This window comes from Euprymna scolopes, chromosome 19, assembly GCF_053919585.1.
Source record: "Euprymna scolopes isolate OS-2025 chromosome 19, ASM5391958v1, whole genome shotgun sequence".
In the NCBI taxonomy this organism is placed as follows: Eukaryota; Metazoa; Mollusca; class Cephalopoda; order Sepiida; family Sepiolidae; genus Euprymna; species Euprymna scolopes.
Window position 1 is genome coordinate 131258438 of NC_136500.1, and position 20552 is coordinate 131278989.

The 20552-nt window shown below is 35.8% G+C and overlaps 1 long non-coding RNA gene across 1 annotated transcript; it reads right to left on the bottom strand.

Moving 5' to 3' along the window:
• Nucleotides 1–2942: 2942 nt before the first annotated feature.
• LOC145239980 (uncharacterized) lies at nucleotides 2943–12889 on the bottom strand. Its single transcript, XR_013862451.1, has 2 exons — nucleotides 12395–12889; nucleotides 2943–5886 (listed from the first exon to the last, which is right to left on the bottom strand). It is a non-coding gene; the product is annotated as an uncharacterized LOC145239980 (long non-coding RNA).
• Nucleotides 12890–20552: the final 7663 nt, after the last annotated feature.

A 20552-nucleotide genomic window follows, 5' to 3' on the forward strand; every position in this document is an offset into this window, starting at 1 on the left:
CCATATTGAGTGTCACTAAGGAGGTTATTTCTGCTGAGGTGGTTGACTATTTCTGTATTTAGTATGGATTCTAGCAACTTACTCATGACACACAGGAGACTTATAGGTCTGTACTGAGAGGGAGAGGACTTATCACCTGAATTCTTAAATACAGGGCATACTGATGAGGTTTTGCAGGGTGTTGGAAAGCACTTCTCTTTAAGGCAACGCTTAAACAGTTTGGTAAGTATGGGAGCAAGTTCAGGTTGAAGCTTTTTTAACACTATAATTGGAATGCCGTCAGGGCCAGTTGCTTTACTGGAATCAAGGTTCTTGATTAGCTTGGCGACCTCAGTCACAGATATTAGTATATTACCTAGCGTCTTTTGTATTATAGGAGGAAATATGGGGAGTTGATGGCCTTCGTCGCATAGGGTAGAATTAGCTGCAAAGTTCTTTATAAATAGTTTGTCTGATGCTGACGAGATGACCTCTGGTCCATTGATAATGGTTGGGATAGAACGCACACTTCTGTTCAGAATTCTATTTGTTATTTGCCAGAACTGGTGGGAACCAAGCCGCTGATCAGCTACTTTGGATTTAACAGACTGGGCATATAGCTCTCTTGCATTTTTTATTACTCTTTTACAGTGGTTGCTGGCGTTCCTGAAAACAGCTTTAGTCTCAGTGCATCTATTACGTTGGTAGTTATGGAAAAAGTGATTTTTGTGCACAATGGCAGCAGCACATTCTGGGGAAAACCATGGCTGGCTGTTAGATATTTGTTGGAATCTTTTGGATGGTATGAATCGGTCTATGCCTACGATTAACCATTCGGTTAGGTCTGATACTATATAGAGAACACATCCTTTTTAAACATGGAATGCAGTGGTAGATCAGATATGAATGTACGGAAGCTATCCCAGTCAGACATGGAGTATCGGTATACAGCACGGTGGAGGGGTACGCCTGGGGACTTATTATATTTCATTTTTATCTTAACTGATACAACGGAGTGGTCGGAGAATCCTAGAGGAGAAAGAACAGTGCATGAACATAGCTCAGGGGAGGTTGAGAGAAAAAGGTCTAGAAGGCTTGCATACTGAACAGTACTATCTGGCACTCGGGTGGGCTCACCAACAATCTGAGTGAGGTCATAGGCAATAGCAAAGTCATGACATAACCTCCCCTCGTCATCTGTCTTATTTGAGTGGGTCAGCCATTCCACGTTATGGACATTGAAGTCACCACAAATGAGAATGTTAGCCGAGGAATGTGCACACAGGATGTGGTCTATTTTCTCAGATATACTCTTAAAGATAGTAACTCTGCTGTTTTGGAGGCGATAGAGGGCAAATACAAATGCAGTGGTGTAAGCTAGTGCAACCCGGAAGCACATATAAGGTAAATTAGGGTCTTTTCTGGAGATATCCCTGCCACACGGCAAGCCATCTTTAATGTAGACAAATATTCTATGCCCATGGCGATCTTGGGGGTCAGATTTCGATGTTAAGTTAGAGTATCCGTTAATTATGAATTCATCTAGGGAAGTAGTCGGCCCTATTCCAGTTTAGCTTAGAAAGAATATGTCCGGTTTCGTCTCCTGTAATTGGGTTTCAACCTCTGGAAGGTTGGAACGTAGACCCCTGATGTTGGAGAATGAGACAAGGTAGTAGGCGTCTACGTTGGAAGATGGGGTTCTAGGTTTATTCGAGTTAACATATTCAATGGATCTCGCACTTCAAAACGTGAAAGATAAGAAAATTAAACACATTCAAATTTCGGATTTCAATCTTTGATATCGAAGGCACCCTGTAATTTTTTTGTTTTTGTTTTCCTACGTTCATTCATCCTTCTACCACAAAATGAGTGTGTGCTTAATGGATCGCTTTGACTTTAAAAGGTCGGACAAATGAGGAAGTGGGTATGAAGTCTTCCAAAATATATTTATACAACGAACATGAAAAAAAAAATATAAAGTCCATTCTTTACTTATCAATCGGAGAAGAATTATATTGATTAGATAATTACCTGATATTTGGTAGATTTTTAAAGACAGCCCCTGTTACGAAAATCCCAAACACTAATAAATTTGGCAGTAACTACATATAATTAACATACATTTATACATGTCAGGTTGTATAGCGTCTATATAACCACGTTCATATAAATTTGTCCCTATGTGTAGTGTTCTATTTTGTTAGTATACAGCGGAACTGTTTTCTGTGTGTGAGTGTATACACATGTTAACATTGTTCACAACGGAGATACATAACGTATTCAATACAGTTCTTTAAAGATGATGAATTGACATTTTTGACTTTGTGGCAGACCATACTAAAACAAACATACCTTATGTCTTTTAAGGCGAAACACTATAACACCAAGCTATATTATCATATAGCTTTATTCCATGTCAGTGACTTCACTCAGATTGCATGCATTTCTCTTTATGTTCTACAGCATCTTTAGTAAGTTAATCTGCTTTCAGAGATTGCAGAGATAAAATCTCCTTCCATGTCCGCTGGCTAATCTTTACTCTAACTGCTGCTGTCAACTATCAAATTCTGATCGATTCTGACTAAGTGACTATTTTATAACGCGTTTCATTTTCTTACGTCACCATTCAGGTCATCTTATTGTTTACTGTAAGTTTTATTTCCCAGCTCTTTGTAAGAATGTTATTTTGATTAACTAGCATTCCAACATTTTGTTTATCATTTTTCTGAACTAAATTTCAATTTCTATATTTTATTTGATAAAATTTTTCTCTCTTGAAATATTTCATATTAAAAAAAAAATTGAAAAACTTAGTGTTTTTTTTTTTACACAGTGATCACCACTTACCAAGGTCCGGAAGCCACTCAGGGATAAGGGTTATTGCAAGTACATTACGTTAGTGTGGAGATTTGAGGAAGTGTTTAATTAAGGGGGCGGTTCATTAGGAATTTGTTAACATTGGACTTGAAGACATCCAAGTTGTAGTCCAGAGGGAAGCGGGCAGACAGAACAGAGTTCCACAGGCATGTTATCTCTCTTGAATTCAGCAGCAACAATATGCAACAGTACGTCGTTGTGAGGAAGTAGATCCATTGGTATTCTTATAGAGCTTGGTATTTGGCTCGTTGCTGCGTAGTTTGTGTCATATTTTTCTTAGCTATAGCTCCTAAGGCTTTCTGCCAATCCTCAGTCTTGCCTTTAGATTTGTATATAGTGAGATTTTTTTTTTAAGACAGAAAATTGTTACATAGACTACTTTTATATTCCGGATGTTATTTTTTTGCTCCGGCATTTCAGGCTTTCACAAGTTATATCTGACATCTATCATGCCTCTTGATTATTTTTGCTTAGTGTGAATTCTCATTGGTAATCAATTCTCTGCCACTTTCTTTTTTGTTGGTGCGAAAACACATCCTATGCCTACTTGGTCATTTTAATCTAGCAGAGGCCAAGCAATCATAAATTAGAAGTTCCAACCAAGAAATATTTTTTTAAAGATTCTAATGATCCCTGTATATAGCTTAATTAAGATTGTATCAAGTAGGGTTTTTTTTCAATTTCTCTCCGTGTTAATTATATGTGCATAATTAAGCTTGATTTCTGGAAACAAGACTACATGCTTTGCAAGAATATTACTTTTGTCAAGTGTTATGTTCACAACAGCTTATTAACAAGAACAGAAACAGTGATATAGTATGCAAGAAAACAGCGTTTCGTCTTTATTTTATATCAATTACAAGAAATAAGTAGTTCCCTCTTGGCAATATTTAATTTTATTAAGATTAAAATATATACATGAAAGATTTTTTAAGCATAGACGCTGTCACTTTTATAACTAAATCTTAGTTAAGCTTAGTCTTCAAAGTATTGTGTCTATGTATTTCTTCAGCTTTTTACTAGTCCATTACTCTCACAACAATCTCGGTATATTTCAGAGACAATGTTGTTTTTAAACAAATCTTTACTTCCACGTATTTCAGTATATTCTCCCATTCTGCTCTGTTATGACAATATTAATTACAGTGATTTGGGAGAAAACGAATATCTAAACACGGCACTAAAATGTGTGTGAAAAAACGTTTCAGTAACGATGATATTTTAGAACAGAATTTGTTCACAAACTTCAAAAGAATGTGACTTTTCCACCTTTTTTGTTTTATTTCACTTCAGTCGCCAGTGTGAGTTCTCATATGTCTCACTAAATGTGATTTTTGAGAAAAAGAATGTCCACACACTTCACAAGAATGTGGTTTTTCTCCAGTGTGAGTTCTCATATGTGTCAGTAAAGAAAATTTTTCAGAACAAGAATATCCACACACTTCACAAGAATGTGGCTTTTCCCCAGTGTGAGTTCTCATATGTTTCATTAAATTTGATTTTTCAGAACAAGAATATTCACACAATTCACAAGAATGGGGCTTTTCCCCAGTGTGAGTTCTCATATGTCTCACTATATTTGATTTTTTTGAACAAGAATATTCGCACATATCACAAAAATATGGCTTTTCCCCAGTATGAGTTCTCATATGTATCATTAATGATGATTTTTGAGAACAAAAATATCCACACATTTCACAAGAATGTGGCTTTTCCCCAGTGTGAGTTCTCATATGTTTCACTAAGTCTGATTTTTTAGAACAAGAATATCCACAAACCTCACAAGAATGTGGCTTTTCTCCGGTGTGAGTTCTCATATGTTTCACTAAAGATGACTTTTTAAAGCAAGAATATCCACACACTTTACAAGAATGTGGCTTTTCTCTAATGTTAGTTCTCATGTTTTGGTAAATAAGATTTTTGAAAACAAGAATATCTACACACTTCACAAGAATATGGCTTTTCCCCACAGTCACTTCTGATAGGTCACGCAAAGATTTTTCAGAACATGAATATCCACACACTTTACAAGAATGTAGTTTCTCCACAGTGTAAGTTGTGATGTCTCATTAAGATGATTTATTCAGAACAAGAATATCCACATACTTCACACTTGTTTTATCAAGTGAGATTTCTCATATGTGTCATTAACTTTAATTTCTGCTAACAAGAATATCTTCACAAGTATTTTCACAGCATGATTTCTTGTATGCAACCAAGTATGGTTTTTTAAAACAAGAATATTTACCCAATGTCAGTTTTCATATATCTTACTAAAAAATTATCAATTATATTTGGAGAACAGTTATATTTCCACACAACACAGGAATATGGCTTTTCTCATGTGTGAATTATATGTGCAACTTAATCTGATTATTAAGAACAAGAATATTCACAGACTTTGCAAAATTGTATTTGGCAAAACAAGTATATTCACACACTTCACAAGTAATTAGCATTTTCTAAGTGTGAGTTATCACATGTCTCACTGTAATATTTCAAATCAACAATATCCACACCCTTTACAGAAACATTGTTTTTCTTTTTATTTAAATTTTCTTATCAGTTTATTCAAGCTGAGAATTCTAAGCATTGTTATATTATTTATCTTTAGTCAGCATTCATAGATGTTTTAGAAAATTTGATTTAGTGAAAATTGTAATGCCAGCTATTCTATAGGTATATAGTATTTATAAGATGTTACTTTTATATGAGATATTTCATAGAGCTATATTTTCAAGTACTCCATATATTTGTCCGTTTAAAAGCCACATACTTTTCCGCAATTCATGATGGGGTCTCTTATTACCTTTTACTTTATTTGAACATGAAACATATTTGAGTAAATAATATTAGTTTCAAAATGTGTGATGCTTTAAAAAATATAGGAAATAGTAGTGTCCAGTATATTAAATCGTCACACAGATATCGCTGTAGTTTCTCAAATAAGGTAATAACTCTTTATTGGATAATGCTCCAAAGAAAATGATACTCCATTAAAATTCAATGATAGCATTCAATCAGGAACATCTGAAAAAAAATTAATGAAATTCAATAGTGTTAGTATTCACATTTACATTTAGTACTCTGTTTAATTTTGACAATATTATTAGGGTGAACTTACAGCCTCTAGATTAAGTTTATCTAAAATTTCCTGTGAGGCACATTAGAAAAATTATTAAATATTTTTTAAATTGAAACAAAATTAACTGATAGAGGTTTTTCTTAAGATGTAGTTGAGTTGAAATTATATCATATATTATATATATAGCGTTTTTTATGATTTACATTATGATGAGAAGAGAAACCTTTATATCTCTATATAGAATAGTACATATATGTATATACATCTATCCTAATGTAACAATAAGAGTAAATCACAATAAGTCAATCAAAAACGTATTTATTGCATACATTTTTTGATTTCTTAAAATACAAATGTATATTTGATACATGAATATGCAAAATAATAAAAAAAATATCGAAAACATATTCTTAATATGTGTCTGTTTAATGCCCCAAAGCACATTATTTTGGTTACAAAAGCAAAATCACACCCTTCCCTTGTTGATGTCTTTACATAGGCCCCTCCAATTAACCCTAACCTCAATGACTGTTGCTCGTTCTTTGATTTTGCAGTTTACAGATATTTCAGCCTTCTCAACCCATTCAATAGCACACTCTAGTATATTTTGAAGTCAACACTTATCAAAGCTGAAATAGTTATTGGTTAAATTAACAATTTCTCGAGTAAATTCGACACACTGCTGCCAAAAAGACTCTAAGACTTGAAACTGTGTTCCAAAGTTCCAGGTGAAATTTTTGGTCGAGAGAAAGAAGTCTGTGCAACTATTTCTATTGAAGAAAAGGATTACTATGCTATGTTATACGACAAAGAAAGGGTCTGAACTGCTAGGTGAAATTGGACCATGAACGAGGCGCCAGATCAGCTGTGCAAGTCAATTCCAGAGTATACAATGTCTACCAAGAATCTAGCTGCATATGAAGAAAGGCTTCAGACGTGAATTGATAACGGTTGGTTAATACCATACATAGAGGAATGTCAAGGACCACCCAATGGATTAATTCCACTCATGGCTACTGAGCAACCTACATAATACAAAATTCAATCCATAATGAATTACAAAGAATTGAATCAACATGTTGACGCTTTAACTAGAAACACAGATATGTGATCAGCTAACCTAAAGCAATGCCATTAGAAATGGAGTAACGAAGCAATGGTTGATTTGAAGAAAGCCTGCCTATAGATAAAGGTCCACGAGTCATTGTGGCCGTTTAAAAAAGTGATAATCAAGAGAAAACTATATTGTTTGACATACATAGCATCTTTCATAATGCTAACTATTATTAAAACAGTTTTGATGCAAAATGAGACAACAGTGAAAGATACTTCAACTTACATTGATGACATTTACAATGAGGACATAATGTCTGCAGATGCAGTTTAAATGAAACTGGAATCATTTTTTTGAAAAGCAAGAATCCAAAGCCCTTAAAAGATGGGTGTATGTGTTAGGCCTTGAGGTTTCGGAGGAGTGTAATACAGAAAGTGAGAGAGCCCGATTTCAGAGTAACCTAGTGTGTTGGTGAGACGCATCAAATTTTCTATTTGCAGAAAATTAATAGGATATTAACCTGTAGATGGCTCCAATCAGAAACAGAAATACTTAGTAGAAGAATAATTGCGGTAAAAATAGATGATTTGACCTAGTGGATGACGATTTTTTCCAGCAAATTATGGTCAAACTGTTGACTAGAGTATGCAAGAACAAACTTACCCAAGGAGAGTCCATGTATATGGACACAAACTAAATGCATGGGTTAATGGAAGTTCATTGACTACAGGTGTAATGTTGGAACGATTATGTGCTGGAAATACGTGTTTAGCCTGAAAAATGATGCTCAGCATATAAATTTGGCCTTAACCTTCTGCTGAAATGGTCGGCCAAGGTTGTCCAAACTGACTCACTGTGTGTTTTTCCACTGATTGACCGACACCTTAACTGGAAAGGTAGGAGTTATGACATATGCCACAAGTGAAAAGTTGATACAAAGGAGACTGGCGATAATAAAGCATTTGTTGATGAGTACAGCTTGCAGGTTGGCATTACCCGAGTTCCATCGATGCAGAATTAGGCTGATAAGTTGACTTGAGTACCAAAGACCTGGATTAACATAACAAGGAAGGGATCTGACATGCACAGGTTTAACAGATCAATTAATATTCGATAAGATCTGTGTAATGCATCAGCAGAGTGGACATCCTGAAATTCATTGAACAACATATTTTGTCCAAAGAGTGTGTCCTGAAACTATGAAGACATTAATCAAGGCAGCGATAAGTGCATATGAAGTGTCAGTGAATTGACCCACAATCGTCTTAATGGCAGAAAGCGAAGCTGGAGGGGAGGGGCGATTTATATCAGATAGGCATGGATGTAATGCATTAGGATGGCAAAAATTTCTTTACAATAACAGATTGTAACCCAAAGCATTTCATGATATAATGCTTGTTGACACGACAGGATACATTGAATATTGAAAGACGATTAAGATCCATTTTTGACATCAAGTGTTAAAAAATTCACAGATGAATGGGGGATTAGAATACGTTACTGATGTACATATTTTCCTGAAGGTAATGGTAGAGTGGAGCAGTGTTACTGCACCATCAAAAGAATTGCAGCCAGGATGCAATGTTCAATTCCAGAACCTGTATGGGTGATGCAAAACTATGAACAACATATAAAAGAGATAGATAGCACATCATCAGTGTTAGAGTTGTTGACTCTTCAAATAAAGTGGGAGACAGTGTTTGGGTAAAACCCCGGAATGCTTTCTGCATAGAAGATTTGGCAGCAGGCAAATAGATAAAATAAAAAGTTCTCAGACGATGTTGATTAATGATGTCTTCCGTCATATGAAAGGTGTCTGCCAATGTTATGCCTCTTCTAATTTGAAGAATGATGAAAATCTCATACCATTTGAGGATGATCTTTATCTCCTACTGCCCCTTCGGACAGGCATAGAAACACTGACTACAGAAGAGGGGATGATGGAACAAATTGGTGGTGATGACGGTAGTTATGAGAAAATTGAAACGAGGAAGTGACACCTCTCATTTTTTCAGGAAGTACTTGACAAAGACGGATGCTGCCCTGTTTTTCTAGCTACAGAACCAGAATGAGGGATGATGGAACATATTGTGACGATGACCGTAGTGATGAAGAAGATGGAAACAGAGAAGTAACACCTTCAATTTATCAAAGAAGTACCCAACAAAGATGGATACTGCCCCCTGCCCTGTTTGTAATCAAAAGATCAATGGAGAGTGTAGAGAAAATCATAACTTACTTGACTAGCATGAGTGCGAGCTTCAAAGTATTGGTACTAAAACAAAAACAAAAAGAAAGAAAGGCTAAAATGGCGCCACCCAATTGGTTTTATGGTTTACAATCACGTTTCCAATGTTTGCAGCAATTAGTGGGGAAGTGGGCTCTAGAGCCCATGTGTTGTTAAATATTCTGTCCTTTTACCTAACAATTTTATAAACAAAAGATAGTGTAAACATATCATTGTTGGCTTTCTTGTACTGTTACTATTAAAATTCATATTTGATATTTAAAATAAAGTGCCATCCTATTTATTTTTGTTTTAGCAAAAACTGATATGAGCCCCCTCATCCTCTGCAACAAAAATTGGAAACTTACTGACTGCTAACTCATCATAAAAAGACTGCTTATTTTATGTTAAATTTATATAGGAAAGTGATCCTTACTCTAAAATCTTACATATGTATTATTATTTGTTTTCATTGTTTTAGCGATTTTTAAAGGCTGTTTAAATGTAATAGCCACAATAAAACATTTTTATTCATTTTTAGGGGGCAAAATACACTGGGTTAAAATGTAAAGATTAACCAATATTTTTTCTACAATAAGTTACTGCTAATTGGTGATAGCCAATAAACATGTGCTCATTTCATGTAACCTTTATATTAAAAGAAAATGATTTCCATTGTAAAATCTTAAATATTGGATAAAACATACAAAATCAAACAGAATTCTCCGGCAATATCATATATAAATATGTGGGCATCAACTTGAAATTAAAATGCATGTACAATTATACAAATTGCTGTTTACCACTTTGAGATACTGATTAGAACATTATTAATGTCTTCTACAACAATTGTCTCCAAAGAATATGTGGTCTTTTCATGCTATATTGATTATAGAAAACATGTGAAATAATTTATTGATGAATAAAAAAATGCATCCTACACACAAGACGATGAGATTTCTAATAGAATTGCAAATTGGGGAGGGTGACCTTATTAAATGGCTGGAAAATTAAAGATGGAGGTTGTAAAAGTTCGAAAAGGTGATCACCCTGTTGCCGCTCTACTTAGAGGGGGAAGCCCTCACTATTTACCAGCAGATGTGCGATGAAGATAAGGGAGACCTTGCCTCAGTGGAGCAAAGACTGAAATTGGCTTTCACTTAGAGTCCAGTTGAAGCACTTGGCAAGCTTGCAAGTTTGAGGTGGACTGGCGAGTCTGTTGACGTCTTTGCTGCAGAGATCAGGAGACTGGCAAGATTGGCTGGTGACGTATGGAGGAGCCTGGAGATGACAGTAAAGCTATACCTAGTGAACAGCTTCCCAGAAGAAATCTCCGCGAACATGCAGAGAATAACTGAGATCAATATGATGGAAGTGGATGATCTCTTGGTCCACGTCAGAGTTCTAGTCAAGAATGTCAAAGGTCCAATAGAATTGCAAAAGAAAATGCAGCATTTTGAAAGCATGGGCATTTGAAACTAAAATCAATGCATACAAAATTATTACGTAAACTTTATTGTATGGATCAGAAACATGGACATTATACCGATTGAACATAAACTGGTGCCTTATATTATCACCGAAGAATACCGAAAAAGTAGCTTTTGCAATCAGTTGTTAACAATTCAATCAACTTCGATTTAAATTATTATTAATTTCTCAGAAATCACAAGTTTTACAAAAATAATAATAATATCTTCAATAACTAGGCAATGTCAAATTAATGTGAAAAAAGGAACGCATAATCCGTGACGTCAGACTGGTGGTAACTATACACACTATGGAAAAGCAGAAGTGATTTAATGAGTTTTTAAAACCATTATTTATCTTCTTCAAACTGCAATTAATAATTAATCTTTATAATAATTTTGTTAGATTTTAAGATTTACACAGTTTAATTATTACTAATATTATAAACATTTGTATATTAAATATGAAATACGGTTTTATGAGTGTTCATTTAGTTAATTACCAGCTTCCATACTTTTGTTTGGTAAAAAGAGACAAAATGTTCATTTTTTGTGCAATTATCTTTTTGATCGGTTTTAATCTGGCGATAAAATAGCTGAATATTTTTTTTTTTAAATTAAACACAAAATCTATGTTGTAACGGAATATTTTGAAATAATGGAATTTTAATCGTTTTGTCTTATAAAACTTAACTAATTTTAGGAAGTTTCTTTTTCGGGTTTGTATTACTATACACATAGATTCGAAAAAGTTGTCAAAAAAAAAACAAATATATAACAAATAAATGTTATCAAAGGCAAGATAAGTTACTTTTCTGCCAAACTGGATATATTTTTTGTGTTTTTATTCAATGTAACATGTTTATTCAGCTCGAAAAACATACAGTGTTTACCGATGTATTGGAAAATTCAAGATGGCGCCTCACTCCCTCTTTAACGCCGTAAGTTTGGGAAAAGTATTATAAATAATAAACTAGACAAAATACTATTTAAAACCCACCGAATATATGTCAACCAATGTCACGGTAACATATATTGATCGAGTTTTTAACAGTATTTTATCCGGTTTTTTATTTATAACACCTTTTTCTAAACTTACCGTGTTAAAGAGAGAATCATACGCCATCTTGAATGTTCCAATACATCGGTAAACACTGTATGTTTTTCGAGCTGAATAAACATGTTACATTGAATAAAGACACGAAAAATATATCCAGTTTGGTAGAAAAGTAACTTATCTTGCCTTTGATAACATTTATTTGTTATATATTTGTTTTTTGACAACTTTTTCGGATCTATGTGGACAGTAATACAAACCCTCTTTTTCTTGACAATTCAACTGATAATTGTATATATTAATTTTTAAAAAATCATTACTTTGCCCTTCTTCTTTTAAATGGTACAAAAGTTATATCGTGTTACTGTTACATAGTAATTCTAATTCTGTGCTGACTTTTAGAGGTGCTTATTGATAAAAATCTAAATATCACATTGAATTCGTTAAGATATTTTTTAATCATACTTTTTTGTATTCACGTCTATTATAAAGCATGCCAGAAAAGCCAGAATCACTCCATATTATTGGATTGCAAAAAAAAAAAAAAAAAAAAAAAAAAAAAACTTATTTTAATGTTTAAAATTATATAGATTAGATTTTTAGTGTACAAAAACGAAAGAAAAAAAAAAAAAAGATCCAAACTTACCTTTATTTCCAGGAATTCAATAGGAAGAAACATCGGATGAATCCGTATTTCTTTTGTGTTCAAAACAGGAAATTTGTTTTGTTTGTTAGGATTTCTTTAGCAAATTGATACAACTTTTGTTTTGTGTGTCCAATTCGTTGAGAAATAAAATATACGAACATATAAAAGATCATAATTAAAAATTGAAAAACACGATTTAAACTTGAAATTATTTAAATAGAAAATCAACTGATAAATAACAAAGAATTTAGGTTATCATAACACGGTGTAACCATTGTTTCGTTCCTCATGTAAAATGTCCGTTCATTAGTTAAGTGTGCCGAGTTGTTTTATCAAATTTAAATATCTGTCACAGCTTCATGCTTGTTGGGATTTTTTTTTTAAATCAATTTTCTCTTTTTTTTTTTTTTGTATTAAAACAAATAGGATACATGAAGATATAAAAATGAGGTTTATTTTTGTAGACTAAACATTTCATTATTATTTGAATTAGTAAAACTACTCTTAACATCTAAGATCAGAATTGTAGTCTATTGTATATGGGGGTATATGGTTAGAAAGAAAGAAAAAAAACGTACCAGGCGTACCTGTATCGTTCTTTGGGGAAGAAAGAAAGACGGATTTTCTATGAACGTCGAAACTGGAAGAGTGTCATTTTTTTTTTTTTTTTTTTTTTTTTTTTTTGTGCCGAGAGCGTTGCAAGCTGAAGAAGAAAAACCTCTTTTTTTTGCATGAACATTTAATAGTATTCGGCACTTAAAAGGAAACTTTAATTTCAATACTAGAAGCTATATCGGCTTATCAAACAGGTTAACATGGCTGACTGGAGACTCTCAACTCAGATGTTGAGACATTTCACTGGGGAGGGTGACCTTATTAAATGGCTGGAAAATTAAAGATGGAGGTTGCAAAAATTCGAAAAGGTGGTCACCCTGTTGCTGCTCTACTTAGAGGAGGAAGCCCTCACTATTTACCAGCAGATGTGCGATGAAGATAAGGGAGACCTTGCCGCAGTGGAGCAAAGACTGAAATTGGCTTTCACTTAGAGTCCAGTTGAAGCACTTGGCAAGCTTGCAAGTCTGAGGTGGACTGGCGAGTCTGTTGACGTCTTTGCTGCAAAGATCAGGAGACTGGCAAGATTGGCTGGTTACGTATGGAGGAGCCTGGAGATGACGGTAAAGCTATACCTAGTGAACAGCTTCCCAGAAGAAATCTCCACGAACATTCAGAGAATCACTGAGATCAGTATGATGGAAGTGGATGATCTCTTGGTCCACGTCAGAGTCCTAGTCAAGAATGTCAAGGGCCCAATCCTGGCTGCAGCTGTGAGTGGAAATAAGTGCATGAGGCCCCACTTTAATGACGAGAGACAGGCAGCGAGGCGACAGGAGGGGAGACCTGCCATCAAGTGCTTCCAGTGCCAGGGTTCTCACCTGCTCAAGGACTGCAAAGAGCCGAGACCGGGGTCACCTGCTACCGATGTGGACGAGTGGGGCACATTAGCTGCTATTGCGTTGCTACACGGGACCAGGGAAACGAGTAAAGGGGAGCCATTGTGCCAGTGGTTCCCCCTTCTATGTGGAAATTGCGCACAATGAAATGTTTCCTCAGTTACCAGTAGTAGTCAATGGGAAGAGAGCGATGGCCCTTGTTGACTCAGGCTGCACCACGACATTGGTAATGAAGAATGTCTCTAAATCATGGAGCGGAGCCAGGAGTATTAAGACCGTGTATGGCAGGGAGGTGAAATGCCTAGGAGAGACAACAGCGGAAATACTGGTGCAAGGTATGCCTATTGGACTACGAGCCCTGATGCTGGATCATCTGGTTGGTGATATTGATGTAATTTTAGGTGTAAGTGCGATCAACCAGCTGGGGGGGGGCGCTACGGTGAGAAGGGGCCAAGTAACTTTCGGACGCCTTGGCACAGTAGGAATGGCAGGAGTGGAATGTGATAGAAATATCAGAACGCAAAAACTGGAGGCTTTCTTCATTGAGGACGAGGATTTCCTGGCAATGTTTGATGGCGAGAGGTGGACGGTGGAATGGAAATGGATCTCCAGGCCTCCGGAACTATGAAACAAAGTAAGCTGCTATGAGAAAACACTGCAAGGAGAAATAAGAAAAGGATTCGAGGAAGAAGTGGAGAGGTGGATAGAGTAGGGAATTCTGAATTCGTGGACAGGGTAAGAAAAAGGAGTGCTACCATTAATGGTGGTTGTTCAACCCACAAAGAACAAAGTTAGACCGGTACTGGATTTCAAAGAATTAAACAGATACGTAGCCTGCCACACTGGAAAGGGGATTGACGTATGCAAAGAGGTTATGAGGAAATGGAGGAGGATGGAGCAGGCCACAAAGATTGTCGACCTGAAGTCGGCTTATCTCCAGATCCATTTAGATGAAAAACTCTGGAATCATCAATTGGTCCGGTACAAGGGGAAGATGTATTGCCTGACGAGGTTAGGCTTTGGGCTGAGCTCAGCCCCCAAAATTATGACTGCCGTGCTGAAGACGGTGCTGAGTAAAGACTGTACAGTGGATAAGGCCACTAGTTCGTACATTGACAACATTCTTGTGGAGGAAGCAGAGGTGACAGCGGAGAAAGTGAGAGACCATGTCGTGAGGTATGGCTTGATTGCAAAACCGGCGGAATCCCTGGATGGAGGAGCGACGTTGGGGTTGAAACTATGCCGAGATGGCAAAGGAAGCCTTGTCTTTAGATAAGGGAATGCAATACCCGAAATCAGAACCGACCTGACAAAATGAGAACTCTTCTCGGTATGCGGGAGACAAGTGGGACAATATCCAATCGCCGACTGGCTCAGGATAGTGTGCAGCTTTATTAAACGACAAACGGGACCAATGACTGGGAGAGCCGTGTGATGAAGGAGGTCATGAACATGCTACAAGAAATCATTGCAAAAGTGACGAAAGAAGACCCAGTAAAGGGAGAATGGTACATCAGCGGTTGAGACGCGGGGGTAATTTGGTGCATTGCCAGCAGTCTGGCATTGGGCGTTGTATTAGAGATGGGAGGTGTAACTGTGAAAAATGTGCCGTGGCTAAGAAAGAAAAACGACTATTCCCATATCAACATAGCTGAACTGGAGGCTGCTATGAAAGGAACCAATCTGGCCCTGAAGTTGGGATTGAAAATGATTGAAATCAAATCTGATTCGGCAACGGTAGTTTCATGGATCAGGTCGGCAGTGACTGGTGATAAGAGAGTTAGGACCAGAGGTGCTGCAGAAATGCTGATCAAGCGCAGGCTTGGAGCACTTGCAGATTTGATAGCGGAATTCCAGTTGAAGATATCTGTAGTGCTGGTCCTATCAGAAAAGAACAAGGCGGATTCGATGACATGGGTAAAGAAGACCTGGCTACGAGAGAGAAAGGAGGTTTCCTCAGTATGCTGTGCAGGGGAGGAAATGCACCACTTTGGTCGAGAATGGACGTTATTCCTGGCAAGAGAGGTTTACCCGGAAACCACCAAGAAGGAGGTCAGGAAGGTAGTGGAGCACTGTCAGCAGTGCCAATTGATAGACCCCGAACCATCCAGACACGAAGCAAGAGAGTTACACATTGCGGAGGACTGGAAACGATTGGCCATTGATGTGACCCATTATCACCATAAGCTGTATCTGTCGATGGTCGACTGTGGACCGGGCAAGTTTGCCATATGAGAGAGATCAGAGCAGAAGCTGCATGGGCGATCAGAGGGGTCATCGAAGAAATATTTTTGGAGAGAGGGCCGGTTGAGGAACTGTCAATGGACAATGGCCCCGCTTTCCGATCAGAAGCCTTTAAAGAGGTGTGTAATAAGTGGGGAGTAAGGCAATTTTTTAGGGCAGCGTATCGGTTGTGTGGCAATGGGATAGTGGAGAGGAATCATCGCACCATCAAGGCTGCTGCGGAAAAAAGCAACATTTCAACACGATTTTGGTACAATATTTCACCGAAAACCAGACAATGAGACAACTGTGCCTCATAGAGCCATCTTCACATACAAGTGATGGCATCCATACAACAAAATGGTAGGGATTGAGGGTGAAGAAGCTACCATTAAAGTGAGCGAGGAGGTGTGGGTGAAGCCTCCCCAATGCAAAATGTACCACTCACTGAGGAAGGGGTGGTCGTAACGGGAATGCAGTCGAAGAACAACGTGATGGTGAATGCCGTTCCCCGGCATATCCTAGACTTGCATCGTGTAACCCTGCCAGTGCGCACTGATAGCAGTGAAGAGGAGGAAGTCGAGATCCACAAAGAAGCTAACGATGCACCCCAATTTGACTTAGCCCCACATTGTGCTTCTTTACAACCGGACGAGAATGTGTGTAGTGAACTTGAAAATGTCAACCCCAAGAAGTTGTGTCCAGAGGCCTCAATGTGAGAGGAGGAGGCCTGCTTGGATGAAGGATTATGAAGTGTCATTGATCTCAAAGATAAGGGGGGCGTGTGGGGTATATAGTTAGAAAGGAAAAAAAACATACCGGGCGTATCTGCATCGCTCTTTGGGGAAGAAAGAATGACGGATTTTCTACGAACGTCGAAACTGGAAGAGAAAAAGGATTTTTGTGTGTGTGTGTGTGTGTGTGTGTGTGCCGAGAGCGTTGCAAGCTGAAAAAAAAAACTCTCTTTTGTTTGCATGAACATTTGACGGTATTCGGCAGTTAAAAGGAAAACTTTAATTCCAATACTAGAGATAACCCAAATAATCCTCATATAAAAATTTACAAAACTGAACATTTCAGATAAACAACTCAAATAAGAGGAAGCAATTGCACAAATGATGAAGTCAATCAAATGACAAAAATAAATTTGGACCAAGAAATTAAACTATAACCACACCATTAAATTATTAAATTTGCAACGCATTGTTATCAAAACCGATTTGGTCTAATTTATGACGACTTTCCCCTAGTGAACAGCGATTAAAACAATTTACAAAGTCCTTCGGATCAAAAAAGAAGGAAACAGCTCAGGTCTCTTGCTTTTGTAGTTGTTTCTGGTGGTCTTTTGCTCATGTGTGGATGTCCTTTAAAGGGAAGTGACGTTGCCCATGTGTGCGTGCGTGTGTGCACATGTGTGTACATTAGCATGTGTGTGTGTATACACATGAATGTGAGTATATGTACGTGAATTTGAATATATATACGTGTGTGTACGTGCGCGCCTATGTTTGTGTGCGCGTATGTGTATGACAAGAAAAGTGGCTTCAGATGTGAACGCGTGTTTTGTGTGAGACTAGTACAGGCTTGCACAATAGTAATAAACTTATTTTATCCACATATAAATTTTGTTCTGTTATTCATTTAAAGTTTATAAATATTGATAAATAATTATTTCCATGTTTCTTATGGGTGTTGCATTAGTGATTAGCCACCAGGCTACATCAATAGATGCCAAACAAAAATGTGCTCTTTTGCATGACGATAATTCCCATTTATTTTCTAAGTAAATGTTGTTGCAAAGAAAAAAGAGTACACAAAACCTCAGCTCACTGCAGCAGTGTAATCCATCAGTACTTTCTATAGATTTGTTTTCACCTCTGTCTCATCTGCTCGAGTGGCCTGTTGTTATAAAAGACAGAGTCCTCCAAATTTGCTGATATATTCTGCGGTGGGTGGCCGTAATAAAAGGATATTCAAGAAAGGTATTCCACAAGAAAAATAAATGAAGTTAATAAAGAAATAGAGAAGTTTATTGAGAATATTTACAGAGACAGCATGTTACGTTTTTTAAGTGTTCCCGCCCAGGGAAGGCTCTCCCAACCGATGACCGGTGATAACGTTCTTTCGATAAAAAGTCCGGCGGTGAATTGCTCATCTCGCCATAACATTTGCATACATGCACAAGAGCATGCAAGATTCTGCAAGACTGCATTGTTATATAAGGCTGTAGGCGCCATCTTGGACCCTTTTTAGCATCATGACGCTGCGTCGACAAAGTGCAAACCGAGGTCATTTAAGAGATAAGCCTGCATTCCTACAATTTACGCCACAGTAAACAAATTATTTTCTATACTCTTTTGTTTGGCAGAAAATCTGCTAATCAATAAATACTTACAACCTGAGTTAAAACTGCCAACAGGACCAGAAGCTAGTGAGTTAATGACCTGTTCTATTGGAGTAAGAAGATTATAATGTTTGAGCGTCGGATAAGCGATAAGGTTAAGGGGGATATATAAAGCACATTAACTGTCACTTACCAATGCACAATATAATCACAACCTGTAACAACCATGGAGAGAAGGTATTTTGTGCCTAAAATATCCTTAGTTTATAAATTCATCTCATAACGTATCAAGTGCTACAGAGGTACTGTTAATATCTTCGAATGACTTGAAAACAAAGTAAACTTGCAGAAAGTAACACAATTTTTGTGGTAGAGTAGGAGTGTCAGAAACCGATATTAAGAATGTGTAAAAAAAATATTGATTAATTCAACCTCTTATCTTTCCAAGCTTAACTACTTGAAAAATGTAATTCAAACCCTATTTTTTTTCAATTAAAGGAGCAAAGACCAATTAAAAAAAAAATAAACACAGGTTTAATAGAAAATTATGCAATATTTGTTCTTTTAAATCAGTTTTCTTTAAAAAAGATTTGAAGAAAATCAATGAAATTTTACTTACTTCGATTATAAAAAATCGATATAAATTCCAAAAGATCACTTACCTATAAACCATACTATTTAATGTGTACTTCTATTCTTCATTGTTAAGAATTTACCCATATTTATATTTTAAATTCCTTTATTTTTTAACTAAAAGAATTTTTTAAAATGACTATTTGAAAAAAGCCGCCATTACGTAAGCATTTTTACGCTCTTATCGAAACACCGGAAGTAGTGTATGTTCATGTTTAGAACTACGGATGGACAGAAGGAAGTAAAAGCAACACGTTCGCATTAACCATCTAGTCTTGTGCATGAGGAAATATGTGTTTCCATAGGTGAAAACTAGTCAAAATTTACTGATATGTTTTTGCCTTAAAAAAAAACAAAAACAGTCGAGGATTTTTTTTTCTATTCTCAAAGAAATACATAAATTTTTATTTAATATATTTTAATTCTTCTTTATTGAGTGATTTTTTTTAAATATCTACAAAAAGAAAACATTGAATGAAAGAGAAAAAATTGTCGTCAGCGTCCAATACTTACTGGACATTATAAGCAGAACATAAGGTTCCAATTTAATAATAATAAAAAAATCAACGTGGTTTTAAAAAAAATGGTTTTACATTTTGGACCTTACAGGTAAATTAAAAAAAAAAGAACTTCTTTTTTTTTTAATTTACAATATATTATTTATTGATCTTTTATCTTCAATTTGTGATATATAAAACTTTGGTGAGTAAATTAAGTATTAAAATTTTTATAGACATTTCAAAATGGGAGGTGAATGTACAAAACAAAACAAAACAAAAAAACGTTTGTCTAAAATATTATATTCTGTTTTTTGGAAAGAGCATAAACTTTCACATTGACCCTGAAAATATCGTAAAAATTGAACCAATAGAAAAATGTTGATAGATTTTTAAAGTTTAAAAATTGAAAAAAAAAAAAAAATTAACTCGTAAAATTCAATTGATTTCATTGCATAAAAAAACATAGCTGCATGAACGCGCACACACAGGCACTTTGTAAACACTGTTTGTTTGTTGTTGTTTTTTTTTTTGTTTTAAATAAAAAATAATATTTGTGTTATTTTTTAAACAACTTTAATAGTTTATTTTGGAAGTATATTCCATAAAGAAAAACAACCCACTTTTAAAAGAGAAATTACGAGGTTTTTTTTTTTTTTTAATTTTATTAGCAGTTTCGTGTTAGGGGTGTGGGGTGTGTACCCCAAAATTCTGATACCCCTGGTAGAGGCAACTGTGCCGATGAAAACATGAAATAAGAATGTTTGTAAAACCAAGCTTTAGAAAAAGCTTTTAAAAGATAAACTATATGTTGTACATCTTTGCCTACAGTAAATAAATAGCCCTCTTCCACTTTAAGGAAACTAAAATATGAAGAAGAAAAAACAATGGAACGAAATCGTATTACACCGATTGAAAAATGTCATTTGATTGGATAGCGAAATATGGACGTCATTACCTAAAAATATTGATAAAATTTAAAAATTGAAATTATTGTAAAAGAATTTAAT